The 18649-nt window shown below is 36.2% G+C and overlaps 1 protein-coding gene and 1 pseudogene across 1 annotated transcript in view; both read left to right on the top strand.

The window, feature by feature from the left end:
* Positions 1–18649, top strand: part of COG5 (component of oligomeric golgi complex 5) — a 269636-nt gene that overhangs the window by 45098 nt on the left and 205889 nt on the right. The gene's annotated exons all lie outside the window — the stretch shown is intronic.
* On the top strand, positions 9699–10812 carry LOC112410465 (syntaxin-11-like; annotated as a pseudogene).

The following is an 18649-nucleotide window of genomic DNA, read 5'->3' as shown; positions in this document are numbered from 1 at the left end:
TGTCTCTATGAATTTGCCTATTTTAGGTACTTAATGTAAGTGGAATAATACAGTATTTGTCCTTTTGTGTCTGGCTTATTTCACTTAGCATAACATTTTCAAGGTTCATCTGTGTTGTAGCGTGTATCAGAACTTCATTCCATTTTTTATGGCTGAATAATATTGCGTTGTATATCACTTTTTGTTTATTCATCTCTTGATAGACACTTGGCTAGTTTCCACTTTTTGAAAAGGCTTTTATAAATAATGCTGCTATGAACATTGGTGTTCGAGTATCTGTTTGAGTCCTTGTTTACAGTTCTTTTGGGTATATATCTAGGTGTGGGATTTCTGGGTCATACGGTAATTCTGTGTTTAACAGTTTAAGGATCTGCCAAACAGTATTCCACTGTAGGTGCCCTTTTTACATTCCCACCAACAGTGCACTAGAATTTGAATTTCTCCACATCTTCATCAACCCCTGTTATTTTCTTTTTTGTTTTTTTAAATAATTGTCACCCTAATAAGTGTGAAGGTAACATCTTAAAGTTTCGATTTGCATTTTCCTAAAGACTGGTGATGTTGAACATGTTTTCATGTACTTATTGACCATTTTATATCTTATTTGGTGAAATGTTTTTTAAGTCTTTTATCCATTTTAAAAACTGAGTCGTTTGTTTTTTGTTGTTGAGTTCTAAATATATTCTGGATACTAGTCCTTGTCAGCTAAAATATTTTTTCCCACAAATATTTTCTCCCATTCTGTGAGTTGTCTTTCCACTCTCTTGATAGTATCCTTTGATGGAGAATTTTTTATTTTGATGAAGTCCAGTTTATCCAATTTTTCTTTTGTCCTCTGTGCTTTTGGTGTAATACTTAAGAAACGGTTGCCAAATCTAGCTCAGTGAAGATTTCCCCCTTGTTTTCTTCTAAGAATTTTGTAGTTTTGGCTCTTCAATTTAGATCTTTGATCCATTTTGAGTTAATTTTTATATGTGGTGTAAGGTGGGATCTAGTTTCATGCTTTTTGCATGTGGATATCCAGTTTTCCTCACGCTGTTTGTTCAAAACATTATCATTTCACCACTGAATGGACTTGGCACCACTGTCAAAATTTAATTGACCATTTATGTAACTCTTTATTTCTGGGCTTTGTCTTCTATTCCATTGGTGTATGGAATATGTATCATTATGCTGGTACCATACTGTTATGATTACTAAAGCTTTGTTGTAAGTTTCAAAATTCAGAAGATCAAGTCTTCCCACTTTGTTCTTCTTTTTCAAAAGTGTTTTGACTATTCAGTATCCCTCGATGAGTTTTTCTGTTTCTGTAAAAAAATGCCTTTGGGATTTTTATAGGGATTGTATTATGTCTGTAGATCATTTTGGGTGGTATTGTCACCTTAAAGTATTAAGACTTTTAGTTCATGAACACAGATGTCTTTCTATTTATTTAGATCTTTAATTTCTTTTGGCAATCTTTTATAGTTTTCAATGCACAAGGCTTTCAGCCTCCTTAATTAAATTTATTCCTAAGTATTTTATTCTTTGTAATACTTTTGTAAATGGAATTGTTTTCTTTATTTTTGAATTGTTCATTGCTAGTATATAGAAATACAACTGATTTTTGTGTGTTGTTGCTTTTGTGTCCTGCAACTTGGCTGAATTCATTTTTTAGCTCTGTGTGTGTGTGTGTGTGTGTGTGTGTGTGTGTGTGTGGTCTTTAGGGTTTTCTACATATAAGATCTTGTCATCTGTGAACAGAGATAATTTTACTTCTTCCTTTTCACTTTGAATGCCTTTGATTTATTTTTCTTGCCTGTTTGTGCAGGCTAGAACTTTCAGTACTTTGTTGAATACAAGTGGTGAAAGCGGACATCCTTACCTTGTTTCTGATCTTAGGGAAAAGCATTCAGTCTTTAATCATTGAGTATGATGTTAGCTGTGTGTTTTTCATGTATGACTGTTATTATGCTGAGGAAATTCTCTTGTATTTCTAATTTACTTAGTGTTTTTATTGCAAAAGTGTGTTGAATTTTGTCAGATGCTTTTTCTGCATCAGGATGGCCATGCGGTTTTTTTCCCTCTTCATTCTAGTAATGTGGTCTCTTGCTTTGAGTTTTGTATGTTGACCTATGCTTGTATACCAGGGATAAATCCCACTAGGTCACAGTCTATAATCCTTTTAATATGCTGTTGAATTCAGTTTGTTAGTATGTTGTTGAGGATTTTTGCATACATATATATGGGGTTTTTTTGGCTCTGCCGCATGGCTTGCAGGGTCTTAGTTCCCTGACTAGGGATCGAACCTGCGCCCTTGGCAGTAAAAGCATGGAATCCTAATCACTGGACTGCCACGGAATTCCCACATCTATATTTATAAGAGATATTGGCTTGCAGTTTTCTTTTCTTGTAGTGTCTTTGTCTGGTTTTGATATTAGGGTAATGCTAACCTAATAGAATGAGTTAGGAAGTGTTCCCTTCTCTTCAATTTTTGGAACAGTTTGAGAAGTTTTTGGTATTTATTCTTCTTTAGATGTCTGGTAGAATTCACCAGTGAAGCCATCTGGTCCTAGGCTTTTCTTTGTTGGAATTTCTTGTTTTCTTTGTGTTAATAAGATAGTTCTGTGTATTCCATTTTATTTTGTCTATGAACTTTTTAGCTATAAGTTTATATTATTTTTGCAGGAATTCCTAGGGATTACCACATGCATCTTTAATTTAGCACAATCTACTTAGTGCTTATGTTGAATTACTTCAGGTGAAATATTAGCTGTTTTGAAGTTATTGTCTACTAAATCTCTTGTATGAGCCCACTTGCAGAGTCAATTTCTTTGATCTGCCTTTAAAATTTTTTTTTCATGAGTATGGGTTATGTACATCTGTTTCTTTGCATGTGGAATAATTTTTTATTGAAGTATAGTTGATTTACAATATTGTGTTAGTTTCTGGTGTCCAGAGAAATGATTCAGTTATATATATATATATATATATATATATATACATTCTTTTTAATATTCTTTTCTGTTATGGTTTATTACAGGATTCTATGGTTCCCTGTGCTATATAGTAGGACCTTGTTGTTTATTTATTTTATATATAGTACGTAGTTTGTATCTGCTAATCCCAAACTCCTAATTTATCCCTCCCCCACTTCCTTTCCTCTTTGGGCACTATAAGTTTGTTTTCTGTGAGTTTGTTTCTGTTTCATAAATAAGTTCATTTGTGTCATATTTTAGATTCTGCATATAAGTATCATATGGCATTTGTCTTTCTCTTTCTGATTTACTTCACTTAGTATGATATTCTTTAGGTCCATCCGTGTTGCTGCAAATGGCATTATTTCATTCTTTTTTACCAAATAGTATTCCATAGTGTCTATATACCACATCTTCTTTATCCATTCATCTGTCAATGGACATTTAGTTTGCTTCCCTGTCTCGGCTATTGTAAATAGTGCTGCTGTGAACATTGGGGTGCATGTATCTTTTTGAATTATAGTTTTCTCCGGATATATACCCAGGAGTGGGATTGCTGGATCCTATGGTAACTCTATTATAGTTTTTTAAGGAACCTCCATACTGTTCTCCATAGTGGCTGTTACCAACTTACATTCCCACCAACAGTGTATGAGGGTTCCCTTTTCTCCACACCCTCTCCTGCATTTGTTATTGGTAGGCTTTTTGATGATGGCCATTCTGACTGGTGTGAGGTGATACCTCATTGTAGTTTTGATTTGCATTTCTCTAATAATTAGCAATGTTGAGCATCTTTTCATGTGCCTGTTGGCCATCTGTATGTCTTCTTTGGAAAATTGTCTATTTAGGTCTTCTGCCCATTGTTTGAGTGGGTTGTTTGTTTTTTTTGGTTTTGAGTTGTATGATCTGTTCATATATTTTGGAAATTAAGCCCTTGTCGGTCACATTGTTTGCAAATATTTTCTCCCAATCCATAGGTTGTCTTTTTGTTTTGTTTATGGTTTCCTTTGCTATGCAGAAGCTTCTAAGTTTGATTATGTCCCACTTGTTTATTTTTGTTTTTATTTCTGTTGCGTTGGGAGACTGACCTAAGAAAACATTGACACGAATTATGTTAGAGAATGTTTTGCCTGTGTTCTCTTCTAGGAGTTTTATGGTGTAGTGTCTTATATTTAAGTCTTTAAGCCACTTTGGACTTATTTCTGTATATGGTATAAGGGTGTGTTCTAACTTCATTGATTTACATGTGGCTGTCCAGCTTTTCCCAACCACTTGCTGAAGAGACTGTCTTTTTTCCATTGTGTATTCTTGCCACCTTTGTTGAAGGTAGGTGTATGGGTTTATTTCTGGGCTCTCTATTCTGTACTGTTGATCCAACATATGGAGTAATTTTGGGTTGAAAACTGGATATTGTGGATAATATATTTGTCATTTGAGAGTCTACTGTGTTCTCTGAGGATTGTTTTATGTTGTTATTGTTCCAGCTGGCAGTTAAGTTGTCTGATCTCAAGCTACACATTCTTTCCCCTGTACTGTGTGGTCTTCATCTCTGCTCAGTTCTTCTGGTTTATAGCTATTGCTTTAGTAACCTGGTACCTGATAGATAGATCAGCCCTGTACCTCTGTAGTTTAGATGTCACCAAGAATTTTGTCAGAGTTGATACTAAGATCATGGGCCTCAGGTTTTGTGTATCTTTTTTTCCTTTAGAGTTTCCTTCCTAAATTTCCAGTTGCTCTTTCAGCTCTGAGCTCTGTCCTGTGACACCTCAAGTTATAGTAAGGCCCCAGCTTTCTGCTGCTTGAGCGGTGTACTGTTTGGGGAAAACCATCAGTCTAAAAACAGCAGTAAACTCACATGGCTTGCCAGTCTTTTACCGGTGGACACCCCTCTGACTTTTGCTTGCTTTTCCCCATCCTCCTGGATCCTCCCTTCTCCCCCTCCTCCTGGGTCCTCCCTTCTCCCCCATGTGTATATTTTAATGGTACGCCAGGGATTTGGGTCTTGCTCCTGCTGTGGCTCTATTCTTTTTAGGATTTTTCTTTCTAAATTTATAGTTACTCTGTCTTAATTCGTGTTCTCTACCATCTCTGGACTGTAAATCTGTATTTTTCTGCTGCAAGAACTGTGGGCATTGGAATGGGAGTTGATGGCAGTAATGGTGGTCAGTGCCCTTAGGCAAAAAACGCCAAACTTGGATTCCTTACCCATTGAAATTTATATATTTCAAATGTAACCCTTCCTTCCGTATGTTCCTGCCTTTGATCACTTTGCAGGGCCTTCAAATAAGTGTGTTCTTAAAAATGGCTTATCTAGGTTTAGAAATTATCTGCAAGAAACTATGCTTGACCAATTTACTCTGCCATTAGTGGAAACTAGACTAAAATAATTTGTATTTGCCTTTTGCGCATATGCACTCAAAGTCCATAAAATCAAATGAGCATTGTAAATTTGAATCACTTTGATAAAAATTTCTGTAGGTTGAGATTCCAAACTAATTTAATTTTTAAATATGCTTAGAGGTAATGTTCAGTGCAGACTTGAATTTTATGTATATAAAATCTCTGTATTCCCAAAGAATGAATGGATACAAGAACGTTTCATAGAGTCTAAGTAACCTTACAGACTTAGAACAATAAATTTGCCAAGGCACTTTATCATTACTTTGCCTTTTGGAGTCTACTGGTATTAAAAGTTATTACTTTGTTTTGGAAGGATGACATTTTGTGGAAATTTTTACTTAAAGACTAAAATCAGTTTTATGGGATCTTTTTTCTCTCTGTTCATCTGTTCTCTAAGGCAAGTCTTTCGTTTACTTAGAAGAGCAACAGAAAAATTATACCCATAGAAGTTATTCTTTCTCTTTGCCAAAACTAGTTTAAAGCAGCAACACCCTTTCTTTAGTCTTCAGATATATTTAATATGGGGATTCTAAGCTTCTGGCTGGTTGTCTTGCAGTCATGGGTCTTATTACCATTTTAACAAATTCATTTTTGTTTCTGTGATATAAAAAGTGTCATGGTTTTCAGAAGACCTCATCTAAGCCTGTGTGTCTTCCAGTGTGTCTTTAGCTTTGTGAGAAGCTTTCTTCCAGATAAAGATTTGTGGAACATAAAGAAAGTGAACAGAGAGAGAGCCTAATGGTAGAAACCAGTGCTATTTTACAGTGAGAAATATAGTTAGCTTTGAGTAAGTTGTTAATATATTTAGGTGTTTTTCCATTTAAAAACAAGTAAATATTTAATGATAATGTCTAACTAAATTGATGGATTCTCTGATAGTAGTAGTATTTGATGAAGATTGCTTAGCATTTTGAACTCTGTTTTATCCTAAGAACTTTTCTTCTTTAGCCAAAAGGTGGTGACATGCTCTTTTGTTCCTCGCTTCAAGTCAGTGCAGCTCAGCATGTGGTGTTGTATGGTAAGCACAGTAGTGCGCCCCCTCAAGGATATTCTCAACTTAGTCACTGGAACCTTTGAATATATTACCTTATGTGGCAGAAGGGACTTCACAGATGTGATTAAGGTTATGGACCTTGAGATCGGAGATTAGTCTGGATTATCCAGATGGGACCATTCTAAATACTTGAGTTTATAAAAGTGAAAGAGGAAGGCAGAAGAGTGAGCCAGAGAGCTGCAATGGTAGAAGAAGAGGCAGGAGAGATTTGAAGTGTGAAAGTACTTAACCTTCCATTGATGGCTGTGAAGATAAAGGAAGGGACTCATGGACATGCAGATGTCCTTTAGTAGCTGGGAACTGTCCCCAGCTCACAGGCAGCAAGGAAATGGGGACCTCAGTGCTACAACCTGAAGGAATTAAATTCTGCTAACAAATTGAATGAGCAAGGAGATGGTATCTCCCTTAGAACTTCCAGAAAGGAATGCAGCTATGCCGACACCTTGATTTTAGCCCACTGTGACTCATTTTGGACTCCTAACCTCCAAAACTGGAAGATAATAAATTTGTAGCTTTCAGGCCTCTTAAGTCTGTGGTAGTTTGTTCTGGCAGCAAATAAGAAACAAATGCATCTATACCATATCAGCTACATGGAAGGAGGATTCTTTGTGTTTTGGAGGAAAGAGAATGGCTGATCTGTAAAGTTCTGCCCTAGAAAGACATTAGAGTCAAAACAAAATAAAATACACACGGTGTTTTAATGTGTCCTGCTTCTCCTCAAGAAGAAAGTGCCAGAGTTATATGTCTTTTTATTGGCAGGAAACATACCTTTTTTATACACAGATACGAAATGTTAACTAATATTTTTAAAGTAAACAGCTGTAATGGGATAGGGCTTATAAAGTATCCTGCATACTCTTCTGATATCATGGCTAATTATACATTTTTTTCCCCTGTTGCTCTTAAGAAACAAATAATGGCTTCAGGCCAATTTAAGGTTTTACAGGTAAATAATTTGGGAGTACAAGAAAACTACTTTTTATTCCAATCAGGTTTACATATTCAATTCTCTGCTGATACATATGTTTTAAAACCCTACTGTGTGCTTGTCTCTAAGACTGTTTCTGTTTTATAGTTATGTTCATTCTTGGTCTTCGGGATACTTGTAGGATGTTATTCCAGATCTGGTTATAGGCATGTGAGGGAGCCTGGTTATGAGCCATAGTTACTTAACTTCTAACAGAAATAAGAATAATATTTAGTCAGGATCTCAATACAGGAAGAAAAATGTGAACAGGACATTTTTCATAGAATTTCCTAGTAAGGTTAGTAGTTCAAAATCTTGTTCGTTTTTATTTTTTATTTATTTATTTTGTTGTTGTTGTTTTTGCGGTACGCGGGCCTCTCACTGTTGTGGCCTCTCCCGTTGCGGAGCACAGGCTCCGGACGCGCAGGCTCAGCGGCCATGGCTCACGGGCCCAGCCGCTCCGCGGCATGTGGGATCTTCCCGGACCAGCGCACGAACCTTGTCCCCCGCATCAGCAGGCGGACTCTCAACCACTGCGCCACCAGGGAAGCCCTCTTGTTCGTTTTTAAACTGTGTTCTGAGAAATTCGGCTTGGTCTTCTTAAATACTGAACAGTGGTAATTGCTGGACAGAGGGTAGAGGAGAGAGAGAAGGTATTGTTTGTTTTTTTTTAAATAAGGTTTGGGGATACTTAAGAACAGACATCTAATTGATGTGGAGACTTTCTACCTAAAACAAAGTAATGAAATTGATATTCTAGAGTAGGTTAAAATGTAGCAATGAAAATAAAAACTGAAAAGGAGTAGCTGGGAAGACTTGTACTGAGGATAAATGATTTATGAACAAATTTTGTTGAATGGGCACTTGCAGGCTAGTTATTTTAATGTAATAACTAGAACAGCACAGTATACACAAGCTTTTCTTTCATCAAAGTAATATCCACTTTATTAACATTTTAGAGACTTCAGAATGTCATAAAATTATACCATAAAGTAATGTAATTGTTCCTGCTATGTAGTTTGTGATTAAGAGACAGGAGAACATAGGCTTTGAAGCCATCTAGAGCTTGATTTAAATCCCATTTGCATCGCTCCTGCTAACTGTGTGAATATCGACAAGGTAAATTCTCTCAGATTTCAAAGGACTGTTGGGTAGATTTAATGAGACAAAATTATAGATTGCTTTCAACCTTGTCTAGCATATAGTAGGTCCCTCCAATATTGCTTTCCTCTTATCCTTCTTTCTTTAGAAATAGAACTAAAGGATGAATTTATATATTTTGAAGGTGACAGTGGTTATACATCATCATCTGTGGTCGTGTGTTCTACTCTTATATGTACAAAAATGACATCTTTTTTGTTTTTTCTTAAAAAATCGCATAATATACATTTCTTGTGTATTTTTTCTGGTAACACAATACTGAAGTATTACTATGAAGATATTCAAGTTCAAGTTGGGCACTGATGTAGAATAAACACAGTAAAGTGAAAATCAGATCTCAAATACTGAGACGAGAAAAAGTACTTTTTTGAGGAACTACAGTAATCAATACATAGTGATTTTTTTTGTAACTACATGACATAATTGAATTGAAAATACATTAAAAAAATAAAATTTCAGAAAAATGATAAAAGCTGTCATTGTTTGCTTTGTGGCAAGTACTGTGCTAAACACTGTATATATTTTATCTCATTGAGGTTTCACAACAGCCTCTGAGGTAGGTGTTATCATTTTGCAGTTGGGGAAACAGAGTCTGGATGAGACAAATAACATTCCTAGGATCACACAGCTAGTAAGAAGAGGACTTCTCCTTGTACTTATTATTTATTTCTTCCACTTGTACTCTGGTGGAGGTGCTAATGAGAACCAAAAAGTGCTCTAAGACAAAAGAATTGTGTGAAGTTGGGACTTTTGTAAATTTTGGGTAGAGGCTGTAACAATATTATTTGTTAGTGGAAGTTGAAGGACTTGTACAGCTTAAAAGCAATTAAAAAAATTTTAATGTAATGGTTAAAGTGGTGGGGGGCGGTGGTGGGATGAATTGGGAGATTGGGATTGTCATATATACACTAATACGTATAAAACAGGTAACTAATAAGAACCTGCTGTATAAAAAATAAATACAATAAAATTCAAAAAAAAAATAGGGTTTCAAGAAATCAGGTGGAGCGCCCAGCTTTCAACGCCCAGAGCTAGTGATGCAAGGCCATGTCAGCTCCTACCAAGGATTCCTGCTCACACTGGGATAGGTAAGGTAAGGAGCTGTGGACCTGAGAGGAACATCTGTCAGCTCTCCAAAGTCTTCTCAACAAGATCATCATCCCCAAAGCAGGTATCCTCAAGGAAAGACTGTCTGTTGAATCTGGCCAGGAAAGAATGCTGGTTGTGGTCCATGAACTCACAGAAATGATAAACCATCTTTGAGGAAGGAATCAGTCCATCTGAAGAGTGTGTTAAAGGGATAAATAAGACAAATGAAGACATGGAGCTGCAGCAAGGGGACAAAATGGATGAAGAGGAAAAAGAGAAGAAAACCACATCTCAACCCCAAAGCATAATGAAGGACCGGCTAGTAGAACTTGTGGAGTAACCAAGCGATATGAACAGAAGTTCCCAGACAAGGATGATGAATTTGACTCACCCCCCGAGGATATCACGTTCAAGACGGACCACATCCTGGAATCCTGGTACCGGGACATCCAGGACCTTCAGGATGAAAACCAGCAGCTGACTGCCGACGTGAAGCGGCTGGGAAAGCAGAACACCCGCTTCCTCACGTCCATGCGGTGCCTCAGTATCATCAAGCGCCGCATCAGCTCTGTTGCCAAGGACATCAAGGCGCAGGGCGAGAGCATCCACCGCAGGCTGAGCACCATGAAGGCACTGAGCGAGGACGCTGAGTCGCAGCACGGCGTGCACTCGGCCATGGCGCACATCATGCGCGCACGGTACAGCGCTCTCACCCACCCATTCCAGGCCGCCATGCACGAGTACAACCAGGCCGAGATGAAGCAGTGCGAAAACTGCAAGATCCGCATCCAGCGCCACCTGGAGATCAGGGGCAAGGACGTGTCGGGCGACCAGATCGAGGACATGTTCGAACAAGACAAGTGGGACGTGTTCTCAGAGAACCTGCTGGCGGACGTGAAGGGTGTGCGGGCGGCCCTCAACGAGATCGAGAGCTGCCACGGTGAGATGCTGCGGCTTGGAGAGCCGCATCCGCGACCTGCACCCGCGACCTGCACGACCTCTTCCTGCAGATGGCCATGCTGGTGGAGCAGCAGGCTGACACCCTGGACGTCATCGAGTTCAACGTGCAGAAGACCCTCGACTACACCGGCCAGGACAAGATGCAGGTGCGCAAGGCCGTGCAGTACAAGAAGAAGAACCCCTGCCGGACCGTCTGCTGCTTCTGCTGACCCTGCCTCAACTAGCAGGGGGCCCAGGACGCCACACCCCATCCCCGATCGGAATGGTGGGGGGAAGCACACTGGGAAAAATTTTGAGGCTGTCTGCACTGGGGTGAGTTGCCCTAATTCCTAGGGACCTCAGTCTTTAGAGAAGGAAAAAACTCGAGGTCCCAGAATTCCAGTCCAGCTCTTACTTGGATTGTGAGGTCATTATATGGCACATAGCACCCTTGCCTCTTAAAGGAAGCCAAATAAGGAACAGATGTGGTAGCTTACTCTATAATACATGTCCAAGGCATGTTTGTTTGTACATGGACCTCTTGGAGGAAGTCAGTTCTGCATCGGCTCACAGTATGAGTTCCTTATCAAGACTTCATTTAACCGATCCTGAAAGTACCACGGTTGTGTTCATTTTCAAGTGAACTGACCTTGGGAAAAACTGCACATCTTCCATTTCTGATTCTTCATCTGGTTTACGCTATGTGATTCCCACCTGGATGTATGTCTTCTTTCTGCTCACCTCCTCTACTTATTAAAATCACATTTAACACTTAAAAAAAAAAAGGAAAAATAAGTGCTTGGGAGAGAAGAGAAAAAGAATTTAATGTAATGGTTCCTCTTCTCCTCCATTGATGCTGCCTGCATTTTTTTCTTTTTTTTCTTTTTGTGGTACGCGGGCCTCTCGCTGTTGTGGCCTCTCCCGTTGCGGAGCACATGCTCCGGACGCGCAGGCTCAGCGGCCATGGCTCACGGGCCCAGCCGCTTCGCGGCATGTGAGATCTTCCCAGACCGGGGCACAAACCTGTGTCCCCTGCATCGGCAGGCGGACTCTCAACCACTGCGCCACCAGGGAGCCCAACCAGGATTAATTTTAATTTAACTTTTCTCGTTCTTTTCATTGTTTGATCTGACTTTATTATATTTATTTCCTCATTTAATTTAATTGTATCTAAAATTGGATGCTTTTAAAAGTTGTCTTATATTTTTCTTAGAATAAGGAAGGCTATAAATAAATTATGTATAATATTTTCCAATTTTGCTTTCCTACTTTCTTCCTAACACTAAGAATAATTTTTGTTTTAGGGACTTCCTTGGCAGTCCAGTGGTTAAGACTGCGCGCTTCCACTACAGGGGGCGTGGGTTCGATCCCCGGTTGGGGAACTCTGCCTGCATTTTTTTCTTTTTTTTCTTTTTGTGGTACGCGGGCCTCTCGCTGTTGTGGCCTCTCCCGTTGCGGAGCACATGCTCCGGACGCGCAGGCTCAGCGGCCATGGCTCACGGGCCCAGCCGCTTCGCGGCATGTGAGATCTTCCCAGACCGGGGCACAAACCTGTGTCCCCTGCATCGGCAGGCGGACTCTCAACCACTGCGCCACCAGGGAGCCCAACCAGGATTAATTTTAATTTAACTTTTCTCGTTCTTTTCATTGTTTGATCTGACTTTATTATATTTATTTCCTCATTTAATTTAATTGTATCTAAAATTGGATGCTTTTAAAAGTTGTCTTATATTTTTCTTAGAATAAGGATATGTATAATATTTCTTAGAATAAATTATGTATAATATTTTCCAATTTTGCTTTCCTACTTTCTTCCTAACACTAAGAATAATTTTTGTTTTAGGGACTTCCTTGGCAGTCCAGTGGTTAAGACTGCGCGCTTCCACTACAGGGGGCGTGGGTTCGATCCCCGGTTGGGGAACTAAGTGCCGCATGCCGTGTGGCGTGGTTAAAAAAATAATAATAATTAAAAAAAAATAGTTTTTGTTTTAGTTTTCGACGACATGCTTTTGTGAGGATCTTTTTGAATTTGTAGATGTTTGCTCCAGGGAAAAAGCACGCATACAGATACACATTAAATTTTGCACACAATTTCAGGGGATTTATGAGACTCCAGGAAGCCCTACACCAAAGTCATTGTTTATCTGAAATGTATTTTTTGGCATATGTTTTTCTGTAAGGTGGCTATATTCAATCACCTAAACTGTTTTCTTTATATATTTAAATTGTATTCACTAGCAGCCCATTTTCAATAATACTAACTCACTCTATGGTTCTGTTGGTTCTGTGATTCAGTGAAAATGCTAAAAAGCAAAAGAATTACAACAGAAAATAATATCAGTGTTGTTGGAAAGAATTCTTAGTGAAAGGGTTAATAAGAAATGTTCCCAGGGTAGTGCTTCTGTAATACCATTTGAAGTATTTAAGTAACACTGAATACCATTGTTACTTAAACTGTTATAAAACAGAATAGGAAATTAAAGTTGTCATAAATTACCAAAGAATAGCTGAATATTTCCTAAATTGTGTTGATGGCACAAACAAAGGAAATTACAATAATAAAGGAAAAATGTTTGACTCAAACCATCTACCTAACTTGAGTGACATCTGTTCAAAAGATACACAAAATAGAGTTTTTTAGTATTTTCCCTGCGAACTTATTTTAGAAGTAATAAGTTTTGTATTGAAATGAGCAAAAATATGCAAGAGTAGTGCTTACCTTCTGGTCAGAATAAGATAACATTATGACAAACAGTAATTGTGCAGTTTATAATTGACAGAATATTTTGGCTGAATGAAGTGAAAGTAACACTTTATAGTGTCATCTTCTTTATGTTTAGTACTATTTTATCTTCTGAGTATATGATTTTTAAAGGAAACTTTTGCCTAGGTAACTTCTGTTTAGAAAATAGAATTTTATTTCTTAAAGAAACAGATGTCCTGCTGAACTATAGTATATATGGTTCAATTAAAATTTTATTAGTTAAAATGAAGTAAGCTTAAAAAATTTTTTCCTTAAGAAGGCACTGTGGCCTCAATTAAGTTCAGAGCTGCTTCTATATCTTTTCATTTATTAGTTACTTGAATGTCTGTCACTTTGATACACAGTCTGTCTTCCGGTATATAAAGTAATGGTTCTTAAGCTTTAGCACACAAATCACCTGAGGGTACTTATTAAAACTTATTATTCAGGGCTGCAGCCATAGCCGTTCTGACTCCTAACGTAAAGGTGGGGCCCAGAAACTGCAGTTTCCAAACAGACACCATAGAGGTTCTGATGTAGGTGGGCTGTAGTTTGAGGAACTCTCTCCTAAACAAGGTTCCATAGAGTCAGAAGTTTAAAAATTGTTCCTTTCAATTTCACAAATATTTACTCATCCATTAGTATTTATCAGTCACTTTTTTGGGGAAGCATTATGAAAGGTGATATTAGTATTACAGACCATTATTTTATTGTGTGGATTAAAGACAGTTTTATAAATTTAGGTAGCTACAGTTTGCTAGCATTTTGTTGCTTGTAAGAAGTGATACTTGGAAAAAATTCAATAGCAAAAGAAAGACTGCAGCTTTTTAAGAATTGGGAAGAAAATTGTTTAAGTGTAGATTATGTAGTTTGATTTTTTACATTTCAGCCTGTTCTGAGTGAGGCATTAACAATATTAGAGTGAAATACATATGTTTGGTTCTTCTCTACCCAGTCAGTATTTCACATACCATATGACATATGGGATTGTGTATAATATTAAAGGCTGCTGTGTATATATATCAGTCCCATATGTATTTCTCATTCCTACAGTCTGTGTCTCATATGGCCAGAACTCTCATTGTTAGCATTAAAATTTTTTATGTTAAATTAAAATTTTTTCATTTTGCATCCCTTATTAGTGTTATATGTCCAAAACTGTCTGAGTGGAAAGTGATTCCTCATAATGTTATTATCTTCTCTTGCTGCTTTTTCTTTTCTCCCTGAAAAATTGGTGGATGTGTTTTGGTAGTCTGTCTTGCTTAATGTCTCTCAGAAATATGACATAATTGCTTTCATGGAAGCAGGGTGAGGGAAATGACCTCAATCCCAGACAGACTGAGCTCTCCTTTTTTATCTTACTTGATGCTTCTGGTTTGATAATGGTATGGAGTTGATATTGGTGGCCCTGATAGGAATGACAGTGCTTTTTACCACTTGCTGGTGGAAGTACAAAGCTGTCATGCTTGAAAACCATGGATACAACTTATAGAGGTCTGTAAAAAAAAAAAAAAAAAAAGTGTGACTAGAAGGGTAGAGATACTTAGGGTTTTTTCCACACCTTATTTTATCATGAGCTGGGGAGAAATATTACTGTGTTAAATTTGCTCATCTCTTTTTCTCTCATAAAAATGAGTATTCTTTCAAAGGTGATAGCTTTCGTATTAACGATGAACCCAATTTTCCTTTTGTTTCTACATCTCAGTACTACTGTGTTCCAGATGTTTGTGAATTGTTATAATATTCTTTCATTCTACTTCTTATGATGTAATATATGTTATCATATTACTAATCTGTCCAGTCTATCTGTTGTCTGGGTTTTATTTTAATCCTTTCATTGTTTGGAATGCTTTTTAGCAAAAGTCTTCAAATTAGCTTTCTTTTGTGAACTCTCTAACCCACAGTTCTGTGTTCTCTGTATTTCTCTTAAGAGTTGAGCATCTCTCAGTATTTTAGATCTTTTTCCTGTCTTATCTGGGTTTAATTATCTCCTTATATTTCTTGTTTATATTGTGATCTGAGCTTCTCTCTTCCCTAAGATTTATTATTAGTCACCTCACATTTAGCTTTCCTTGACTTCACGCCAGTGCCATAGGGGTCTCACACAGGTGTCTATCTCTGAGATGTAAAGAAAATAGGTCTCAAAAGTTTTCTCTAGTTTTTATATTTCTTACTGAGTGGAAAGGAAGAAAAGAAATAAATTATTTTATGATTTTTCCCTTGCTTTTAACTTCCATTTAGAAAAAGAACCTGCTTCACAGTTTGCTAAGTTACCTTTCTTACCTTTTTGAAGTGTAGCTTGAAGCTATTTAATTATAATAGAAAAAGGTTTAAGTATTTGAGATTTTATCAATATTATTTTTTAGAAACTTTGCTTATATGATTTTTTAATTTTTAAAAATTATTCTTATGCAACCATTAACAAGGAATGAAGGTGATATGTATATAATGAGTTGGATGGATATTTATAATAAATTATTAGGAAAGAAGCAAAGGATCATATTTATATTTTTTGCTTTGTATACCTTGGAATTTTGCCATTGTTTATAATTGAAAAAAGTACCAAAGAAGAAAATAATGCATTTAATGGAAAAACTGAATAAACCAATATGTGAAATATAAAGTAGATAATTTAAAACATCAAATAGGAATTTTCATTTTGAATATTTGTAATAACGAGAACATTCTTGAATAGTTGTTTATTTTACTTAATTGAATTTTCTGCTTTGCCAGAAATTCTTTTTGTTTTTGCCCTTGTTACCCATGTACTTTATTCAAAGCATAATTTAAAAAGTTCTTAGATCATTGAGGAAATCTAATTTCTTGTGGTCTTTTTATGGCCATCATTTTTAATTCTTCACTCTCGTAACAGTTGGCTTTCTAGTCAGTTGGATACCGTATTGATTCTGCATTGATGTTGCCTGTCGCATCTGTATGCTCCTTTGTAGAGCTACTGCCAGCACTTGTTGTCAGGCCTTTCATTACCTATCAAGGTGATGGCAGTAGCTTCCTATCCTCTGTGTTTTCTTTGCTTTCTCAGCTTCCCATTTCTGTGTCTTACTCAATCAACTCTTTCTACATATTGCTGTTTTTTGTTTGTTTGTTTGTTTTTCCCTGTAGCTCATTTCTTATCGCGTTATTCCCCTGCTCAGATTTCTCTGCTGGCATTTAAGGCCTCTGTCTTTTGGTTCTAATTTAACTTACCATATCAACTTCTCACTACTGTATTATTTTTCTTCTAAAGAGAACAATTTACTGTTTCCAGGATATGCTTTAGTAGCTTTCCTCAACAATGCTTTTGTTTATATTGTTCTTAAATCCAACATACTTCTTTTCTTATTTTGTTAAGAACTTTATTCTTTTTAATTTACATTTGCCACATTCTGCTTTTTTCATAGGTATTACCATACTTTTTACTACCTCGATTCTAGATTTTAAGCTCTGAGGGTAATATATGAGTTTCTGCCATATGAGTTTCAGCTCTGAGGGTTTAAGCTAGATTTTAAGCTCTGAGGGTAATATATGAGTTTCAGCCACAATGCCTTCTACCTTGTAAGGATTCAAATGTTAATTGAATTACAAAGCTCACTTAAATGTACAATCATAAAATATAATAAAACCAAAAGTTTTATTGACTTTGGAAGGTAGTCTTGAAATTACTGTGTTGAATAAAGCCCTACGAATAAGCACTTCCTTTCTTATACTTTTAGGTTTTTACGTTTAAGTCTAATCTCAGTGAAATGAGGAGTTTGATTTTTTAATGTCCAGAGAGCTGAGATTTTGCTATAATTTTATTTGGGGGATTAGAAATAGACCATATACCTAAAAATTGACTTATTATGGGGGAGAAGTATAGAATTATTCATTGCTGTGAATGGCATTTTTTAATAAAGCATCATTGTAAATAATTCATTTTTATTATGTCTGAACATCAGTTGGGTACTAGTTGGTAGAATAACAATGACCTTAAATTAGGAAACAAAAGAGAAAACAACAGTTCCATATCTTGTTGAGCTCATCTTTGGTTAGTTTTTAAAAGAATAGTTTTTAGTAGTTTTCAAGAACTAACCCCGTTAGCTATATAGAAATTGATATTATTTGTGGCATATGGATAGAAAAATATGATTTTAAGAAGATCCCATATTGAATGTATTGTTACCTCTATGCATTTAAAAATTTCATTCTAACATGAAAAATTAGCATTAATGCTTTTTTGGGTAAACTTATTTGAAATAAAGTAAAAAATTTACACATTGTGTTAAGGGCCATCATAAGAAAAATAAAAATATTTTACCTTTTCATTGAACAACATTTAAATAAAAAATTATCTAAGCTTCTCATTCTCTCCTTTAAGCTGAGATCAGTAATTGCAAACATATTTGTGACTTGTTTTTAAAAGCTGAACTTTTAACATTAATGTTATTTTGGTTTACATATTAACACTGAAAAGCTACTAGAGGTTATCTGGTAAATATGAATATTCTTTGTTGTAAACCAGTGGGTGCACTTTTGTATGTCTGAAAGATTATTACAGGTGGGCAGAAATGCTTGTTAATAGTTCCAGTGTCAAGTGTAGAAGTAGTAACAGCTTAGAGGGCAACATTATAATATTTGCTATTTGTTCTTTATTTTGTTAGATTTCGTATTACAGAGAACAAGAGGGCATGAACGCAGTTTAGGCAGATTTATTAGAAGAATGTTTTTAAACTGAGTTCTTTGGCATGTTTATAGACTTGAAGATGAAAAATATTTAGAACACAATGGATTTTTCTTAACATGAAGACTTTTCTAAAAATAGTCTAATTTTTATTAAGATTATAAAGCTAAATATTAAAATATTTATGCTCAGAAATCCAAGTACAAAATTATTTAAAAATTTTTAAATGAATATATTGGGAGATACTCTGTGCTAAATATATTTGTCGAATGAAAATTTTCTTAATGTCTTTATGCAATACTAATTTCTCTTTAAGTTTTCAAAAAATTAGTCTTAGTTGTTTATGCTACATTTTGTCAAATTGAAGCATTTCTTTAATTCCATAAAAGAATACAAAGTAAGGCAGGAGGAAACCACTTCTTTGCCAAGATTTGACATTATGTCAGCATAACATTATTATCAGAAATATATCACTGTTAAATTTGTCATGTAAACCTCAATGAATTCCTGCTATTGCATGGTTCTCATTTCCCCAAGGGATAAGGTATTCAGTAAACTAAATTGGATGAATTTCATTTATTTACATAAAAGTGGTATATTATTGAATTGGTTGTTTTCTTCACAGTCCAACATTTAATTTTTAATTATAGAAGACCACCTAATGAAAACATGTTTCTTTCAA

This window comes from Neophocaena asiaeorientalis, unplaced genomic scaffold (assembly GCF_003031525.2).
Source record: "Neophocaena asiaeorientalis asiaeorientalis breed wild unplaced genomic scaffold, Neophocaena_asiaeorientalis_V1.1 scaffold508, whole genome shotgun sequence".
Lineage (NCBI taxonomy): Eukaryota > Metazoa > Chordata > Mammalia > Artiodactyla > Phocoenidae > Neophocaena > Neophocaena asiaeorientalis.
The sequence above is the reverse complement of the archived record's forward strand: the minus strand, read 5'-3'. Positions and strand labels throughout refer to the sequence as shown.